We start from the raw sequence: 7965 nt of genomic DNA on the forward strand, positions 1-7965 counted from the left end.
TCCTCAATGAATATTTCTCTTTGGTATTCACCAATGAGAGGGAACTTGATGATGGTGAGGACAATATGAGTGAGGTTGATGTTCTGGAGCATGTTGATATTAAGGGAGAGGAGGTGTTGGAGTTGTTAAAGTACATTAGGACGGATAAGTTCCTGGGGCCTGACAGAATATTCCCCAGGCTGCTCCACGAGGCGAGGGAAGAGATTGCGGAGCCTCTGGCTAGGATCTTTATGTCCTCGTTGTCCACGGGAATGGTACTGGAGGATTGGAGGGAGGCGAATGTTGCCTCCTTGTTCAAAAAAGGTAGTAGGGATAGTCTGGGTAATTATAGACCAGTGAGCCTTACGTCTGTGGTGGGAAAGCTGTTGGAAAAGATTCTTAGAGATACGATATATGGGCATTTAGAGAATCATGGACTGATCAGGAACAGACTTTGTGAAGGGCAGATTGTGCCTAACAAGACTGATAGAGTTCTTTGAGGAGGTGACCAGGCATACATATAAGGGTAGTGCAGTGGATGTGATCTACGTGGATTTTAGTAAAGCATTTGGCAAGTTTAACACGGTAGGCTTATTCAGAAAGTCAGAAGGCATGGGATCCAGGGAAGTTTGGCCAGGCGGATTCAGAATTGGCTTGCCTGCAGAAGGCACAGGGTGGTGGTGGAGGGAGTACATTCAGATTGGAGGATTGTGACTGGCGGTGTCCCACAAGGATTGGTTCTGGGACCTCTACTTTTCGTGATTTTTATTAACGACTTGGATGTGGGGGTAGAAGGGTGAGTTGGCAAGTTTGCAGATGACACAAAGGTTGGCAGTGTTGTGGATAGTGTAGAGGATTGTCAAAGATTGCAGAGAGACATTGATAGGATGCAGAAGGGGGCTGAGAAGTGGCAGATGGAGTTCAATCCGGAGAAGTGCATGGTGGTACTCTTTGGAAGGACAAACTCCAAGGCAGAGTACAAAGTAAATGGCAGGATACTTGGTAGTGTGGAGGAGCAGAGGGATCTGGGGGTACATGTCCACAGATCCCTGAAAGTTGCCTCACAGGTAAATAGGGTAGTTAAGAAAGCTTATGGAGTGTTGGCTTTCATGAGCCGAGGAATAGAGTTTAAAGAGGTTTAGAGTTTAGAGTTTAAAGAGGTTTACCTGGTTTAGAGAGTATGCATTATGATCAGAGATTAAGGGAGCTAGGGCTTTACTCTTTGGAGAGAAGGAGGATGAGAGGAGACATGATAGAGGTATACAAGATATTAAGAGGAATAGATAGAGTGGATAGCCAGCGCCCCTTCCCCAGGGCACCACTGCTCAATACAAGAGGACATGGCTTTAAGGTAAGGGGTGGGAAGTTCAAGGGGGATATTAGAGGAAGGTTTTTTACTCAGAGAGTGGTTGGTGTGTGGAATGCACTGCCTGAGTCAGTGGTGGAGGCAGATACACTAGTGAAATTTAAGAGACTACTAGACAGGTATATAGAAGAATTTAAGGTGGGGGTTATATGGGAAGTAGGGTTTGAGGGTCGGCACAACATTGAGGGCCAAAGGGCCTGTACTGTGCTGTACTGTTCTATGTTCTATATTCTAAAAGGTGCAAGCATTACTGATGTAAATGATGCAAACATTACTCTATGTAAAAGATGTAAGCATTACGTATGTAAAGGATGCAAGCATTACCCTATATAAGGGATGCAAGCATGACTGTATGCAAAAGGTTTAAAGCATTAGTCTGTATAAAGGGAGCAAGCAATACTCTGTGTAAAGGATGCAAGCATTATTGTATCTAAAGGGTGCAAGCATTACTAATGTAAAGGATACAATCATCACTGATGTAAAGTTTGAAATCATTACTCTAGATAAAGGATGCAAGCATTACTGTATGTAAAGGGTGCAAGGACTACTGATGAAAAGGAGTGAGGGAGTGAGCAGGTCAGTGATTATGCTCAGGGAGTAAATGGGTCAGTGATTGTGTTCAGGGAGTGAATGGGTCACTGATTGTGTTCAGGAACTGAACGGGTCAGTGATTGTGTTCAGGGAGTGAATGGGTTAGTCATTGTGTTCAGGGACTGAAAGGGTCAGTGATTGTGTTCAGGGAGTGAACGGGTCAGTGATTGTGTTCAGGGACTGAACAGGTCAGTGATTCTGTTCAAGGAGTGAACAGGTCAGTGATTGTGTTCAGGGACTGCAAGGGTCAGTGATTGTGTTCAGGGAATGACTACGTCAGTGATTGTGTTCAGGGAGTTAACAGATCAGTGATTGTGTTCAGGGACTAAACGGGTCAGTGATTCTGTTCAGGGGGTGAACAGGTCAGTGATTGTGTTCAGGCACTGCAAGGGTCAGTGATTGTGTTCAGGGGCTGAGTGGATCAGCGACTGTGTTCAGAGAGTGAACGGGTCAGTGATTGTGTTCAGGGAGTGAACGGATCAGTGACTCCGTACAGGGACTGAATGGGACAGTGATTCTGTTCAGGGAGTGAACAGGTCAGTGATTGTGTTCAGTGACTGCAAGGGTCAGTGATTGTGTTCAGGGAGTGAACAGATCAGTGATTCTGTTCAGAGAGTGAATGGGTCAGTGATTGTGATCAAGGAGTGAACAGGTCAGTGATTGTGTGTATGGACTGAACGGGTCAGTGATAGTGTTCAGGTACTGAACGGGTCCGTGATTCTATTCAGGGAGTGAACAGGTCAGTGATTGTGTTCAGGGACTGCAAGGGTCAGTGATTGTGCTAGGGGCTGAGTGGATCAGTGATTGTGTTCAGGGAGGGAACGGATCAGTGATTGTGTTCAGGCACTGAACAGGTCAGTGCTCAGAGACTAAAAGTGTATGTGATTGTCTTCAGGGACTGAATGGATTATGGATTCTGCTCAGCGAGTGAACGGGTCAGTGATTCTGTTCGGGGAGTGAACAGGACAGTGTTTCTGTTCAGGGAGTGAACAGGTCAGTGATTGTGTTCAGGGACTGCAAGGGTCAATGATTGTGTTCAGGGAGTGAACAGATCAGTGATTGTGTTCAGAGACTGAACGAGTCAGTGATGTGTCAGGGAGTGAACGGGTCAGTAACGCTATTCAGGGAAGTGAATCAATCAGTGATTGTTTTCAGGGAGTGAACAGGTCAGTGATTATACTTAGGGAGTGAACGGGTCACTGATTCTGCTCAGGGAGAAACGGGGTAGTGATTGTGTTCAAGGACTCAAACGGGTCAGTGATTGTGTTCAGGGACTGAACGGGTCAGTGATTGTGTTCAGCGACTGAACGGGTCAGTGATTGTGTTCAGCGACTGAATGGGTCCGTGTTAGTGTTCAGGGAGTGAATGGGCCAGTGATTGTGTTCAGGGACTGAGTGGATCAGTGATTGTGTTCAGGGAAGGAACAGGTCAGTGATTGTGTTCAGGGATTGAACGGGTCAATGATTGTGTTCAGGGACTGAACACGTCAGTGATTGTGATCAGGGAGTGAAAGGGTCAGTGATTGTGCACAGAGACTGAACGGTCAGTGAATCTGTTCACGGACAGAAACAGTCAGTGATTGTGTTCAGGGACTGAAGGGGTCCGTGATTGTGTCAGGGAGTGAACGGGTCAGTGACGGTCTTCAGGGAAGTGAAAGGATCAGTGATTGTCATCAGGGAGTGAACAGGTCAGTGATTATGCTCAGGGACTGAACGGGTCAGTGATTCTGTTCAGTGGGTGAACGGTCAGTGATTGTGTTCAGGGACAGTACCGGTCTGTGATTGTGTTCAGGGACTGAACGGGTCAGTGATTGTGTTCAAGGACTGAATGAGTCAGTGATTGTGTTTAGGGAGTAAATAGGTCAGCGGTTTTGTTCAGGGAGTGAATGGTTCGGTGACTGTTTTCAGGGACTGAAAGGGTCAGTGATTGTATTCAGGACTGAAAAGGTCAGTGATTGTGTTCAGGGAGTGAACGGGTCAGTGATTGTGTTCAGGTAGTGACCAGGTCAGTGATTGTGTTCAGAGAGTGAACGGGTCAGAGATTGTGTTCAGGGAGTGAACAGGTCACTGATTGTGTTCAGAGAGTGAACGGGTCAGTGATTGTGTTCAAGGAGTGAACGGATCAGTGATTATGTTCAGGGAGTGAACGAGTCAGTGATTGTGTTCAGTGACTGAAGCCGTCAGTGATTTTGTTCAGGGAGTGAACGGGTCAGTGACTGTGTTCAGGGAGTGAACGGATCAGTGATTGTGTTCAGGGATTGAACGGGTTAGTGATTGTGTTCAGGGAGTGAACAGGTCAGTGATTGTGTTCAGGGAGTGAACGGGTCAGTGATTGTGTTTAGGGAGTCAACAGGTTCTGTTCAGAGAGTCAACAGGTCAGTGATTGTGTTCAGAGTGTGAACGGGTCAGTGATTGTGTTCAGGTAGTGAACAGGTCAGTAATTCTGCTTAGAGACTGAACGGGTCAGTGATTGTGTTCAGGGAGTGAATGGGTCAGTGATTTTACTTGGGAAGTGAACGGGTCAGTGATTGTATTCGGGGAATGAATAGGTCAGTGATTGTGTTCAGGGACTGAACAGGTCGGTGATTCCGTTCGGGGGTGAACAGTCAGTGATTGTGTTCAGGGACAGTACCAGTCTCTGATTGTGTTCAGGGACTGAAAGGGTCAGTGATTGTATTCAGGTGTGAACAGGTCAGTGATTGTGTTCAGCGAGTGAACAGGTCAGTGATTGTGTTCAGAGACTGAACGGGTCAGTGATTGTGTTCAGAGACTGAACGGGTCAGTGATTGTGTTCAGGGAGTGAACGGCACAGTGATTCTGTTCAGGGTGTGAACGGTTCAGTGATTGTGTTCAGGGAGTGAACGGGTCAGTGATTGTGTTCAGGGAGTGACCAGGTCAGTGATTGTCTTCAGGGATAGAACAGGTCAGTGATTGTGTTCAGAGATTGAACGGGTCAGTGATTGTGTTCAGGTAGTGATCAGGTCAGTGATTGTGTTCAGGGTCTGAACGGGTCAGTGATTGTGTTCAAGGACTGAATGGGTCAGTGATTGTGTTCAGGGAGTAAATGGGTCAGCGGTTTTGTTTAGGGAGTGAATGGGTCGGTGACTGTTTTCAGGGACTGAAAGGGTCAGTGATTGTATTCAGGACTGAAAAGGTCAGTGATTGTGTTCAGGGTGTGAACAGGTCAGTGATTGTGTTCAGGTAGTGATCAGGTCAGTGATTGTGTTCAGTGAGTGAACGGGTCAGTAATTGTGTTCAGAGACTGAACAGGTCAGTGATTATGTTCAGGGAGTGAATGGCACAGTGATTCTGTTCAGGGAGTGACCGGGTCAGTGATTGTCTTCAGGGATTGAACAGGTGAGTGATTGTGTTCAGAGATTGAACGGGTCAGTGATTGTGTTCAGGGAGTGAATGGGTCAGTGATTGTGTTCAGTGACTGAAGCGGTCAGTGATTGTGTTCAGGGAGTGAGTGACTCAGTGATTTTGTTCAGTGACTGAAGCCGTCAGTGTTTGTGTTCAGAGAGTGAACGGATCAGTGATTATGCCCTTGGAGCGAACGGATCAATGATCGTGTTCAGGGATTGAACGGGTCAGTGATTGCATTCAGGGAGTGAACGGGTCAGTGATTGTATTCAGGGAATGAATAGGTCAGTGATTGTGTTCAGGGACTGAACGGGTCAGTGATTCTGTTCAGTGGGTGAACGGTCAGTGATTGTGTTCAGGGACAGTACCGGTCTGTGATTGTGTTCAGGGACTGAACGGGTCAGTGATTGTGTTCAAGGACTGAATGGGTCAGTGATTGTGTTCAGGGAGTGAACGGGTCAGTGATTGTGTTCAGGTAGTGACCAGGTCAGTGATTGTGTTCAGTGAGTGAACGGGTCAGTAATTGTGTTCAGAGACTGAACGTGTCAGTGATTGTGTTCAGGGAGTGAACAGGTCACTGATTGTTTTCAGGGAGTGAACGGATCAGTGATTGTGTTCAGGGATTGAATGGGACACTGATTGTGTTCAGGGTCTGAACGGGACAGTAATTCTGTTCAGGGTGTAAACAGGTCAGTGATTGTGTTCAGAGAGTGAACGGGTCAGTGATTGTGTTTAGGGAGTGAACAGGGCACGAATTTTGCTCAGAGACTGTACGGGTCAGTGATTCTGTTCTTGGAGTGAACAGGTCAGTGATTGTGCTCAGAGAGTGAACGGGTCAGTGATTGTGTTCAGGGAGTGAACAGGTCCCTGATTGTGTTCAGAGAGTGAACGGGTCAGTGATTGTGTTCAGGGAGTGAACGGATCAGTGATTGTGTTCAGGGAGTGAAAAGGTCAGTGATTGTGTTCAGGGAGTGAACGGGTCAGTGATTGTGTTTAGGGAGTGAACAGCTTCTGTTCAGAGAGTCAACAGGTCAGTGATTGTGTTCAGAGACTGAACGGGTCAGTGATCGTGTTCAGGTAGTGAACAGGTCAGTAATTCTGCTTAGAGACTGAACGGGTCAGTGATTGTGTTCAGGGAGTGAATGGGTCAGTGATTGTACTCGGGGAGTGAACGGGTCAGAGATTGTATTCATGGAATGAATAGGTCAGTGATTGTGTTCAGGGACTGAACGGGTCGGTGATTCCGTTCAGGAGGTGAACAGTCAGTGATTGTGTTCAGGGACAGTACCGGTCTCTGATTGTGTTCAGGGACTGAAAGGGTCAGTGATTGTATTCAGGAGTGATCAGGTCAGTGATTGTGTTCAGCGAATGAACAGGTCAGTGATTGTGTTCAGAGACTGAATGGGTCAGTGATTGTGTTCAGAGAGTGAATGGGTCAGTGATTGTGTTCAAGGAGTGAATGGGTCAGTGGTTCCGTTCAGGAAGTGAATGGGTCGGTGAATGTGTTCAGGGACTGAAAGTGTCAGTGATTGTATTCAGGGAGTGACCAGGTCAGTGATTGTATTCAGGAATTGAGCAGGTCAGTGATAGTGTTCAGAGAGTGAACGGGTCAGTGATTGTGTTCAGGGAGTGAATGGGTCAGTGATTGTGTTCAGTGACTGAAGCGGTCAGTGATTGTGTTCAGGGACTGAATGGGTCAGTGATTGTGTTCAGGGAGTGAATGGGTCAGCGGTTCTGTTCAGTGACTGAAGCGGTCAGTGATTGTGTTTAGGTAGTGAACAGGTCAGTGATTGTGGTCCGGGAGTGAACGGGTCAGTGACTGTATTCAGGGACTGAATGGATCCGTCATTGTGTTCAGAGAGTGAACGGATCAGTGATTATGCACAGGGTGTGAACGGATCAGTGATTGTGTTCAGGGAGTGATTGGGTCAGTGATTGTGTTCAGGGAGTGAATGGGTTGGTGACTGTGTTCAGGGACTGAACGGATCAGTGATTGTATTCAGGGAGAGAACAGGTCAGTGATTGTGTTCAGAGAGTGAACAGGTCAGTGTTGTTCTCAGAAACTAAACGGGTCAGTGATTATGTTCAGGGAGTGAACGGTTCAGTGATTGTGTTCAGGGATTGAACGGGACAGTGATTCTGTTCAGGGTGTGAATGGGTCAGTGATTGTGTTCAGTGAGTGAACAGGTCAGTAATTGTGCTCAGAGACTAAACTGGTCAGTGATTCTGTTCAGGGACAGAACCGGTCAATGATTGTGTTCAGGGACAGTACCGGTCTGTGATTGTGTTCAGGGAGTGAATGGGTCAGTGATTGTGTTCAGTGACTGAAGCGGTCAGTGATTGTGTTCAGGGAGTGAGTGACTCAGTGATTTTGTTCAGTGACTGAAGCCGTCAGTGCTTGTGTTCAGAGAGTGAACGGATCAGTGATTATGCCCTTGGAGTGAACGGATCAATGATTGTGTTCAGGGATTGAACGGGTCAGTGATTGCGTTCAGGGATTGAACGGGTCAGTGATTGTGTTCAGGGAGTGAAAGTGTCAGTGATTGTATTCAGGGAGTGACCAGGTCAGTGATTGTATTCAGGAATTGAGCAGGTCAGTGATAGTGTTCAGAGAGTGAACGGGTCAGTGATTGTGTTCAGGGAGTGAATGGGTCAGTGATTGTGTTC

Source organism: Mobula birostris, chromosome 9, assembly GCF_030028105.1.
Source record: "Mobula birostris isolate sMobBir1 chromosome 9, sMobBir1.hap1, whole genome shotgun sequence".
NCBI classification, from domain to species: domain Eukaryota; kingdom Metazoa; phylum Chordata; class Chondrichthyes; order Myliobatiformes; family Myliobatidae; genus Mobula; species Mobula birostris.